Source organism: Mustelus asterias, unplaced genomic scaffold (assembly GCF_964213995.1).
Source record: "Mustelus asterias unplaced genomic scaffold, sMusAst1.hap1.1 HAP1_SCAFFOLD_182, whole genome shotgun sequence".
NCBI lineage: Eukaryota > Metazoa > Chordata > Chondrichthyes > Carcharhiniformes > Triakidae > Mustelus > Mustelus asterias.
In genome coordinates this window covers 793,202-805,737 of record NW_027590181.1, presented here as the reverse complement: position 1 = coordinate 805,737, position 12,536 = coordinate 793,202, and the positions used below count along the sequence as shown (strand labels likewise).

At 45.3% G+C, this 12,536-nt stretch overlaps 1 protein-coding gene across 1 annotated transcript in view; it reads right to left on the bottom strand.

The window, feature by feature from the left end:
• LOC144485276 (SH3 and multiple ankyrin repeat domains protein 2-like) overlaps positions 1–12,536 on the bottom strand; it is a gene marked incomplete at its 3' end in the record, with an annotated part of 595,748 nt that overhangs the window by 25,098 nt on the left and 558,114 nt on the right. The window lies entirely within an intron of this gene.

The following is a 12,536-nucleotide window of genomic DNA, read 5'->3' as shown; positions in this document are numbered from 1 at the left end:
TGAAAGGGAAGGCTGAGTCTGAACCCACATATAAACTGTGAGTGGGCTGAAAACTAGTGCCACTATTTTAAGACTCAGTAATGCAGTTGGTGCTGAAAATTGCAGGCCGCCAACCTACATTTGTTTGAAAACTAGGCCAATATCAATGTACTTTCTCCTTGAGAGGCAATGTGGTGCTTGAGGACAGGGAGTTCCACAGCAAAAAAACCTTCTGGCTTCATTTCCTCAGCGTGCTAATTTTAGTGTCCCACTTCCTGAATTTGTGTTAAACCTGGGCTATTTTGGTGCTGCTGTTAACCTGTTTAGGTTAAAGCATCGATCACCATGAAGGGAACATGTCGCTTTCCTTGTCCTCAAAAATCCAGATGAACTGGGGCACGTTCTCCTTCCAGGAGAATCACTAAGCCGCAGAGAAAACAGGGTTTTCACAGAGTGGCTCGGTTGATTTACTTCCTTTCTCTGCATCGACAGGTCGTGAGCTCAAACATTTTTGCCACTCCAGTGAAATATTAAGGGAATGAACATAGAAGATAGGAGCAGGAGGAGGCCATTCGGCCCTTCGAGCCTGCTCCGCCATTCATCACGGTCATGGCTGATCATCCAACTCAATAGCCTAATCCTGCTTTCTGTCCTTAATCTTTGGTCCCGTTCGCCCCAAACGCTATATCAATCCGCCTTTTGAATACATTCAACGCTTTGGCATCAACTACTTAAAAAGTTTTTAAATCAGTCACAAGTAAGGTTTACACATTAACACTGCAATGAAGTTAGTGTGAAATTCCCCGAGTCGCCACAATCCAGCGCCTATTTGGGTCAATGCACCTAACCAGCACATCTTTCAGAATGTGGGAGGAAATCGGAGCGCCCGGAGGAAACCCACACAGACACAGAGAGAACGTGCAAACCCCGCACAGACAGTGACCCAAACTGGGAATCGAACCCGGGTCCCTGGTGCTGTGAGGCAGCAGTGCTAACCACTGTGCCAACAGTGGTAATGAATTCCACAGGCTCCATTTGCTCCACTGTTGGTGATGCTGGCTGGATGAGACCTTAAACCTGGCTCCAGAAGCTGGATTGGAGCAAGATAAAGATTCCATGCTATTATACAAAGGACAGCAGGCAAACACATCAATTCTCAGAGCTGTCTGTGGGATCTTGCTGTATCCTAAATGGCAATTGTGTTTCCAAACCTCTATTTGCCTCCAAACCAGCCACTGCAGAGCAAAAACAAATTTGTTGAGTGAACTGTTTTTTTTTAGGAACCTGACTGGCTTCTATATAAATGCAAATCCATTTTCCTAAGAGTGAGGAAAAATGTTTTTGTACCCCAGAGGGTGGTGATGGTCTGGAATGCGCTGCCTGGGAGGGTGGTGGAGGCGGGTTGCCTCACAACCTTTAAAAAGTACCTGGATGAGCACTTGGCACGTCATAACATTCAAGGTCATGGGCCAAGTGCTGGTAAATGGGATTAGGTGGGAGGTCAGGTGTTTCACATGGGTTGGTGCAGACTCAATGGACCGACAGGCCTCTTCTGCACTGTACGATTCTAAGATTCTATATTTATGAACATTCAGAGGGTCATTCTAACTGTGGACAATAGTGTACAACTGGTGATAATGAAATGGCCTCCCCGCCAGATTGTCCTTTCCACAAACTGGTGTCGGGGGAGGGGCTTTTCTATCTGAAATAGTTAATTTGGTACCGCCCATTAAAATTACTCCTTAGCAATGCACTGAGATTCTACTGTTCTGTTGTAGTGATGTATGTTCTACTTTACAGTGATGCTAAAGTAATGGTAGAACTCTGGACAGAGTTTCCAGATCAATGCCAGAAAGGACTCTTGTTAGAAATGATAGGAAACAAGTTACCTCATATAACATGGCGGGTGGAGAGGGGGGGGGGGGGAGGGGGTGGGCGGGAGGGGGGATTCATAGAATCCCTACAGTGCAGAAGAAGGCCATTCGGCCCATTGAGTCTGTACCAACCACAATCCCACCCAAGCCCTATTCCCGCAACCCTCATTTACCCTGCTAATCCCCCTGGCACTAGGGTCAATTTAGCATGGCCAATGCACATAACCCGCACATCTTTGGACTGTGGGAAGAAATCGGAGCACCCGGAGGAAGCCCACGCAGACATGGGGAGAACGTGCAAACTTCACACAGACAGTGTGACCTGAGGCCGGAATTGAATCCGGGTCCTCAGCGCTGTGAGGCAGCAGTGCTAACCACTGTGCCACCATGCCGCACAAAGTTACAGCACAGAAGTCATTCGGCCACCGACACTGTAAAGTGGGCAGCAGGGGTCTGCCCATTTTTGCTTCCTGTCCAAATTTATCTCCCCGTGGCAAAGTTGACTTTTATCTCCCGTCTGGCTTGCAAGTGAGGAGGCAGTGGCGGAGTGAAATTATCCCTGGACTAGCAATCCAGAAACCCAGGGTAATGTTCTGGGGACCCAGGTTCGAATCCCACCGTGGCAGAATTCAATAAAAATCTGGAATTAAAAGTCTAATGATGACCATGAAACCACTTGTCAAATGTCATAAGAACCCATCTGGTTCACGAATGTCCTTTAGGGAAGGAAATCTGCCATCCCTACCTGGCCTGGCCTACATGTGACTCCAGACCCACAGCACTGTGGTTGATTCTCAAATGCCCTCTGAAATGGAGGGCAGTTGTGGATGAGTAATACATGCTGTCCCAGTCACCGATGCCCACATCCCGTAAGAATGAATAAATGAAAAGAAATGTAGTCAAGCCAAGTTTAAGAAATGCACATGGAGTTTACAGAACCTCCTGAGCACCTTGCTGAATTAACAGTGGCTGTGGCTCAGTGGGCAGCATGCCCGCTTCTGAGTCAAGCACTGGTGGGCTCAAGTCTCACTTCAGAGAGTTGAGCACAAACTCTGGATTGGCACTCTGGTGTGATACTGAGGGAATGCTGCACTGTCAGAAGTAGGGAAGAGATTTTAAATTCAGGCTCTGCCTTCTCTCTCTCGGGTGGATGTAAAATTTACTAAGTACTACTTTCGGGAAGGGTAGAGAAAATATCCACAGGCAATATTTATCCCTCAGTAAAGCAGATGAGCTGGACATTGTCAGATTTCTGTTTGTGGGTGCTTACTGTGCACAGATTGTGCATAGCGTCTTCTAGATGACAACAGTATCGAGGAGTACATAACTGGCTGCAGAGTGCGTTGCGGTGTCTTGAAATTGAAGGTTATTTCTTTCTATTAATCAGTCAGCCATCCTCTCCTGACCCAAAGGGTCAGATTGTAAGGAAGGCTGGCATTGATAAACAAGCTTTGAAATAAGTGCTCGAGTGATCAATCAGAGATCAATAGTTACACCATAACTACAGCCTCGGCAACTGCTGTCAACCCCTCAGTAAAGAGCCATCCAATTAAAAGTAATTTACTCACATTCCATTTATCAAACAGAGGAATGGCCAATGATGACTGGACTGAAAGCAGATTGATTAAGCTGAGCTAAGTGGGGTGGGATAGTTTTTGAACAGGGCAGATACATTAAGAATAATGGCTGCAGCATGAAATAAATAATGGAGGAAGCTGAAGGAACAACACCTCATCTTCTGATTAGGCATTTACAGCTGTCTGGACTCAACATTGAGGTCAACAACTTCAGACCATGGAATCTATCCTTCATTTCAATTACCTCCTGCCCATCTCCCAGAAATGCCAGTCTCCATCTTGTTCTCATGTTTTTGCTTTCAGACAGCACTGACCCCTTTTCCTGCTGTTAACACATTCTGCTATTTTGCTTTCAGACCGTGCTGACCTTTATTCTGCAATTAACACCTACTCTGGACCAAAGCTTTCAACTTTAATATTATCATTACCATTCTCTTTGCCTTATGCCCATGACGGCACAGTGGTTGGCACTGCTGTCTCACAGCGTCAGGGACCCGGGTTTGATTCCCGGCTTGGGTCACAGTCTGTGTGGAGTTTGCACATTCTCCCCGTGTCTGCGTGGGTTTCCTCCAGGTGCTCCGGTTTCCTCCCACAGTCCAAAGATGTGCGGGTTAGGTGGATTGGCCATGCTAAATTGCCCCTTAATGTCAGGGGGACCAGCTAGGGTGAATACATGGGGGTTATGGGGATAGGGCCTGGGTGCGATTATGGTCAGTGCAGACTTGATGGGCTGAATGGCCTCCTTTTGCATTGTAGGGATTCTATGACACCTTTGTCATTTAACCTCTACTGTCCCCCAACCTATTCCTGACCTTCTGTTTTGCTTCACCTGCCCCTGACCACTATCTCAGCACCATAAAACGCATCACATTTCTACCTCTCTCCAGTTCTGAGTCAGAGTCATACAAAGTCAGAACGTTAACTCTGTCTCTCTCTCTCCACAGATGCTGCCAGACCTGCCGAGATTTTCCAGCACTTTATGTTTTTATTTCAGATTTCTAGCGCATGCGGTATTTTGCTTTTACTAAATAAATAATAGTGTTGTTACGCTGTGCAGTGAAGTACAAACAGCAGCTGAACAGGAATGAGACGCAACATTTACTGCCACAGACGCTATGGAAAGGATGCCAGAAGATTTAATCAGCTGCATGGAGCCATGGTCCCTGGTTTCTGATCTCCGTCAATTGCTTTACTCCGCCACTACTAGTTAATCAACTCCTGTTGCTGGCGACAAGTTCAAGATGGCTCGATATAGAAGCCAGTTTTAACACGTGCAGAGGTCATACCGCTTTTGACGCAAAGTAAAAGTGGGCAAGGACCATCTCATAGAACCATAGAACCCCTACAGTGCAGAAGCAGGCCATTCGGCCCGTCAACCCTGCACCAACAACCAGGCCCTACCCCCATAACCGTGCATATTTACCCTGCTAATCCCCCTGACACTAAGTGGCAATTTAACAAGGCCAATCAACTTAACCCGCATATCTTGGGACTGTGGGAGGAAACCGGAGCACCAGGAGGAAACCCATGCAGGGAGAACATGCAGACTTAACACAGACAATCACCCAAGGTTGGAATTGAACCCAGGTCCCTGGCGCTGTGAGGCAGCCGTGCTAACCACTGTGCCACCATGCTTATCTCTCATAGATACGTGTATTTGCAGCGAAACAAGGTCGCACTCGGAACTTCACATAGTCAATATTAATGTGTTGAATATTTCACTTCCATTTCTTTGCTATAAAGTCATTTTAAAAACATCTGTCAGTATATTGCCCTTGATATAACTCACCAACCAATAACACAGTCTATGCTGCAAAATAGTATCCACAAAGATTACAGCGAATATAATTTCTACTGTGCCTAGATCCATTGCAGTTAACGGTATTGACTGAGACCATTCGATCCGATGCTACAGATTTCTGTCACATTTTGCCTGGAAAGAAGCAGAAGTCTGTACTTCAATCCTGTGGCCAAGGCTTTGCATATCCGAAACAGCTCTGCCGAAAGGAATTTCTCCTGGTCTTCCCTCAGTGATAATTCTGCACTGATGGCCCCGGCTATTAACTTTCCCCAGCAACACTACACGCCCTTTAAACTTGCAGGGACTGAAGAAGTTGTTCACATCCTAATTAAAAAAACTGAATGAGCCAGTTCACTAGGAAGTCTCAACTATGTCTCAAAGCCACATAAACAGCATCAATATCTATTGTTTTTTCACTTTAGTATCCAATGTTTCCCACGCCAAACATTGGATTCCGTAACTGATTATACACAATTATTGAAAATCTGGAAATGGGAAAGGGGGAATGTGATTTGTATCAATCGTATCCATCAAAGAAACTTTGTAAGAAAACACAAGTTCAATTCTGAGAGTGACCTAGCACCACTGTACATCTCTCTCATACCTTTAGTTTAATTCATACATTAGTGATCAATCCAACAATAAATTGAAGGTTAAAGTTTGAAGTTTATTTATTAGTGTCACAAGTCGGCTTACATTTACACTGCAATGAGTTTACTGTGAAAATCCTCTAGTCGCCACACTCCGGTGCCTGTTCGGGTACAATGTGTGAGAATTTAGCATGGCCAATCTACCTACCCAGCACGTCTTTCGGACTGTGGGAGGAAATCGGAGCACCCGGAGGAAACCCATGCAGACACAGGGAGAACGTGCAGACTCCGCACAGTGACCCAAGTCAGGAATTGAAGTGCTAACCACTGTGCCGCCCCCTCCCCTCCCCCCTCCCCCCCCCCCCCCCCCCCCCATTATACACTCTTAATGAGGAACCATACTCAAAGGGTACATGAGATGAAGATTCTGAGCTATATTACTGTTGACCATTTTGAACGGGGGATGGGTGAATTTACCTCATGATACATTTTTTAAAATTCTCACAAGTGAGCCCCGGCAATCAACTGTATCTTTTTACATCTAAATCAGTGGAGTTCAGCAGGACTTTGTAAAGTTATCACATGAACTGCTTATCTCACTTATTGACACCATAACCAAACAGATGCTAAACAAGAAATAGGCACAAGAGTAGGCCATTCGGCCCTTCTAGATTTTCCTATACAGGAAAACAGTGGTCTTCTTTGGACCACAGGATATTTACTTCATTGAGGTATAATTCCTGCCAGAGGTGCACACTTGGAGAGTTCTATTAGGCTCTGCAAACACTGGCTCGAATACCCAACCAACTCACAACAACAACTTGCATTGATATAACAACTTAAATTTCCAAAGGTGCTTCACAGGAATGTAATCAGACTATATTTGGCACAGCCATGTAAAGAGAGGCAAAGAGAAGTGACCCTCATTTCCAATATTAATGGAATTGCACGGAGTTAAAAACTTGGTATTTGGATGCGGACAGTTCTGATAAGGACACCCCTGATGCCCATTGCTAGATGCCCCGAGTGGTGCTGAATCAGTGTCATGTTTGCGATGATGTAACTTCACGTTTTGGTTCACTGGAGAGTCCTGGGATAATGAGCCAGTGACAACAAATCTACATCCAAGTCAAGATGTTATATGATTGGAACTGCAACCTGAGGTCCAAAACATTGCTACTGCTGTCCGTTCAGGCAGTAGAGGATGCAGCAGGGAGAGATGTTATTGGCTTTGGTGAGTTATTATTCATTCGTGGGACATAGACATTGCTAACTGGACTGGAGTTTATTGCCCATCCCAAGTTGCCAGAGGGCAACCACATTGCTGCAGCTCTGGAGTCACATGTAGACCAGACCAGGTAAGAACGGCAGATTTCCTTCCCTAAAGGACGTTAGTGAACCACGTGGGTTTTTCCGACAACGGTTTCATGGTCATCAGTAGATTCTAATTTCTAGATATTGTTTTATTGAATTCAAATTCCATCATCTGCCGTGGCGGGATTTGAACCCGCATCCCCAGAATATTCGCTGAGTTTCTGGATTAATAGTCGAGTGATAATACCACAAGGCCATCGCCTCCCCTTAGCTTTACAGTTTGTCCTGCAGCCATAGTGGCCATGGGTGGAAAGGTAGATGGTGAGTCCCGTGTTATGCGGGCTGGTCAAGTATAGCCCCCTTCTAATATGACTTGCACCTGATGGTTCTGTGCCTACACCTTTCTATCGCCTCTGGTGTGGGACTCAGAAAGATACTGGTGCAAAAATGAGTGTTCTTAAATTGTGTTCCATTCATTGCTCGCGACCTAACAGTGACATTCTGAATGGAATATGTTTAAAAAGTAGTGGCAAATGCAGAGCAGTGGTACAATTACTGAGTCACCCCGAGGATCACTCTTTTATTTATATTTAATCACTTACAGTCTAGTTACAAATTACCCATTCACATGCTGGATGTTGCAAATTAAAGTTGTCACAACTAATGCAATTGTCTGTCAGCTTGGCTCAGTTGCAGCCCTCTTGCTTCTGAATCAGAAGGTGGATTTACCAACTTGAGTCTGGAACGTGCAAACTCCACACCAGACAGTGACCCAAGGCTGGAATCAAAGCCGGGTCCCTGGCGTTGTGTGGCAGCAGTGCTAACCACTGTGCCACCGTGCTGCTCCCTTGGTTGTCTTCTGTTTGGGAACCATGCTTATTCAAATGATAACCCTGTCCTCACAATTCCCTGGCGACTCCTCTGTGGGAGTTCAATGTTCAGGAATGGTGATTCTGCCTCTAATAATTAATTTCTCGTGCTTGGTTTTATCTGTTCCATTTATGGGTACAGTGACACTGCATCTCAACAATGTCTTTGCACCTTATTTATCTTCCTCAGTCCATTGTGGTCAATATAAATGGATAATGTTGGTATACAAGAGATTTCTGGATTAATTTCAATCAAGTGGAATCTTGACCACAAATCCATTTGGGAGAACACACACAATCCACGTAGCTGTGCCATTGTCCTAACTCACTTGATTGATGCTTGATCCAAGTTGGATTGCTGTTTCCAGTACCTGCGTCCACACATGCTTTATAGAATTTATTGAGTTGGTACAGTCAACCTGGGGAGACCTAAAACATGACCATATGCATCCTAGAAAATACAACGTTCCCTAATCTAGTTTACTTCCCTACAGGGATTTCTCAAGTTGAGCAGCAGCTAAATAGATTTACTGATGTGTAATTTAATTGCATGATATTTAAAGAAATGAGGAAATCCTTTGTATCGATAGTACCTCTTTTCTCTAATCGATTGACTCCATCACTTACACTCATTATGTACAACACCAGTATTATTTTCAGCCTTATTGAAGACCTAACCTGTGCCTTTAAAATAGATCCTTTACCAGTTGGGATATTCTACCCCTGGCCTTCAATGTTGTTATAAACATCATAGAATCCCTACAGTGCAAAAGAAGCCATTTGGCCCATCGAGTCTGCACTGACTCTCTGACACAGTATCTTACCCAGGCTCTCTCTCCTGCCCTAACCCTGTAATCCAATGGCTAATCCCATCCACTCGATATATCTTGGGACACTAAAGGGCAATTTAGCATGGCTAATCCATCTAACCTGCATATCTTTGGACAGTGGGAGAAAACCGGAGCACCCGGAGGAAACCCACACAGATGTGGGGGGAGTGTGCAAGCTCCACACAGACAGTCACCCAAGGTTGGAATTGAACCCGGGTCCCTGGGGCCGTGAGGCAGTGGTGCTAACCACTGTGCCAGTCCAGCATTCACAGAGGTGTGTCAGAACAATATTGAGACCGCATCACTTGACATTTTTTCCAGTCTCAGTTTTAGAACACCATCCAGCTCAACCTGGGCCGAATGGCCTCCTTCTGCACTGTAGGGTTTCTATGATTCTATGATTCTATAACCTCCTTGAAGTTGTAATCCTCAACAATCTTCCTCAGATGCCATGGTGAACCATTACTTTCACTATTTTGGAACAGATACAGGTCAAGCTCTGGAATGATTTTGCTTTATTCTTTCATGGGATGTGGCCAGCATTTGTTGCCCATCCCTAACTGCCCTTGAACAAAATGGCTTGCAGGCCTCTTCAGAGGCAGTTAAGAGTGAACCACATTGTTGTGGATCTGAAGTCTCATATAGGCTAGACCAGGTAAGGATGGCAGGTTTCCTTCCTGAAAGGGCACTAATGCACCATGTCAGTTTTTATGACCCAATTTTATGGTTCATTTGGTTGGACAGTTTGGATTTATGCCATCAACATGGGCTTTTATTCCAATTCCAGCTGAGGTAAGCTTAGAGATGCCTCCTCCTAAAACCATAGCATTTCTATGGTGCAGTCATCCTCAAATGATTGAGGATACTACCTGGAGAAGAAGACGATGAGACAAACGAGGGGGTCAAGAGAGGTAAAGTTGGATATCATCGGCAAAGATATGGAAACTGATGCCATGATTTCACCAAGGGGCAGAATGCAGAGGAGAAATGGAAGGGAGGCAAGGGTAGATCCCTGAGAGATACCAGGGGTAATGGTGTGAGAGAAGGATGGGGTGACCTTGCAGGTGATTCTCTGGCTATGATTGAATAGGCAGAAATGAAGCCATGCAAGTGGTGCCCCACCCAGCCAACAATAACACAGCAGTGTTGGAGCAGAATTTTGTGGTCACCATTTTCAAAGGCTGGCTTTTGATCTCTGCTACAAACCCCATTTCCTAGTCGCCAATTCCATCTTTCTCCACCTGTACTGTATGGGGCTGAACAGATTGCTCACAACCTTGGAGCCAGATTTGACCCCTAGACCCCCTACCTCATACCTGAGCCATCACAAAGATTGCCTATTTCACTCCCATAATGTTGCCAACTTGACCTTGCCTCAGCCTGTCTGGTGCTGAAATCCTCTTCTGTGCCCTTATCAATTTTAGACTTGATTATTCCGACATACTCCTGAAGGCCTCTCACCAGCAAATAATTGTGGTAAACAACTAACCAAAACTTCTGAAATATTAGAATGATATTCCAGCAGTCTAGCTGACTGACCAATCCTGATGCATCCTGGGAAATTAGATATGCTGCACATGCTCAGATTCAGTGATTGGGAGGTGGTGGGGGAGAGAGAAAAAGGTGCATAGCAATGTTCTTCTACTTGTTATGATGTGTGGGACAATCCTGATGGACCAAGCTGGTCTTTTCCGGCTTGTCCATTTTATATGATTGCGTAATACAGAGACTCAGCACTATAGTGTGATGAGTATTATTTAAATGGAGAAAAACTGCAGAAAGGGACTTGGGGGGGACTTGTGCATGGAACACAGAAAGCTGGCACACTGGTGCAGCAGGTAATCAGGAAGGCAAATGGAATGTTGGCCCTTATTTGAAGGGGGTTGGAATATAAGAGTAGGGAAGTCTTGCTGTAACTGTACAAGGTATTGGTGAGACCACACCTGGAGTACCGTGAACAGTTTTGGTCCCCTTATATAAAGAAAGATATTATTTCATTGGAGGAAGTTCAAAGAAGGTTCACTAGGATGATCCCTGGTATGGAAGGATTGCCTTATGAGGAAGGTTAAATAGATTGGGACTCTACTCATTGGAATTTAGAAGAATGAGTGTAGCTCTCAATGAAATATATAGGATTCTTAAGGGGCTTGACAGAGTAAGTGCTGAGAGGATGTTTCCCCTCATCAGAGAGTCTAGGACCAGAGGGCATTGCCTCAGAATAAAGGGGGGGGGGGGGGGGCAATTTAAGACTGAGATGAAGCAGAATTTTTTTCTCTCAGAGGGTTGTGAGTCTCGGAACTCCTTGCCACAGAGAGCTGTGGGGGCAGAGTCCTTGTGTATGTTTAAGGCTGAGATAGACAGATTTTTCATCAGTAAGGGAATCAAGGGTTACAGGGAAAGGGCAGGAAAGGGCAGTGGATGTGAGGAATGTTGGATCAGCCATGAAGCTGTGAATGGAGGAGCAGGCTCGAGGGGCTGAATGGCCTACTCCTGTCCCTATTTCTTATGGTCTTATAGCAGCACAAAGTGAGGTTACATAAAATGAGACATACGTGCAGTTTGAACTTTGATTTAGAAGCAAAGCATCACCAGTGACTAAACAATAAAATCACAACTAATTGTTTAAATAATCAAATGTCATGTTAAGCAAACGTATTCTTACTATTTTATGGCACATTCTTAGTTTCAGGTCATTTGGGTGTTGTGCTTTTCTTCAGCTTGGTGAAGGTAAGTGCTCTGTCAACCTCTGGGGGTGGTCAGGAGATGTGTGAAATCAGCGAAGAGTGACTTATTCTTCAGCTTTCAATCCTTCCCTCTGGGAGAAACATCTGAACCAACTCACTATCTACAGCACTCTACAGCTCAATAATTCTGCCATCCCAAACAGCACAGTGCTCCCTCACCTGTCCCTCACTCCTAGCTCACTAGCCCCTGCCAAGGGGTGGCATGGTGGTTAGCACTGCTGCCTCACAGGGCCAGTGACTCGGGTTCGATTCCGGCCTTGGATGACTGTCTATGTGGAGTTTGCCCATTCTCCGTGTTTCCTACGGGTGCTCCCGTTTCCTTCCACAGTCCAAAGATCCACAGGTTAGGTGGATTAGCCATGGGAAATGTGTGGGGTTACAGGGATAGGGTGGGGGACAGGGCTTGGGTAAGATACTCTGTTTGAGAGTTGGTGTAGACTCGATGGTCCAAATTGCCTCTTCTGCACTGTAGGGATTCTATGATGAAATCACCAAGATTCCTCAGGCAGCACCTTTCAAACCCACGACTGCTAGCATCTAGAAGGACAAGGGCGGCAGATACATGGGAACACTACCACCTGGAGATTCCCCTCTTTTTCGTGGAAATATATCACCATTCCTTCATTGTGGCTGGGTGAAAATCATGGGACTCCCTCCCTAACAGCACTGTGGGTGTACCTATACCACATGGACTGCAGTGGTTCAAGAAGGCAGCTCACCACCACTTTCTCAAGGACAATTAGGGATGGACAATTAATGCTGGCCTTCATCCATTGAATTAATTTTTTAAAAACCTGCAACATGGCGAACTATAGGTCTCAGCCAGAGTATATGGTTGTGTAATGGTAATGCTACTGGCCTAGTAACCCAGAGAACTGGATTATTACTCCACTATGAGTGATATTGAGTCCAAATACCATTGCGGTAATGGGAGAATTTAAAGTCAATGAATTAATCT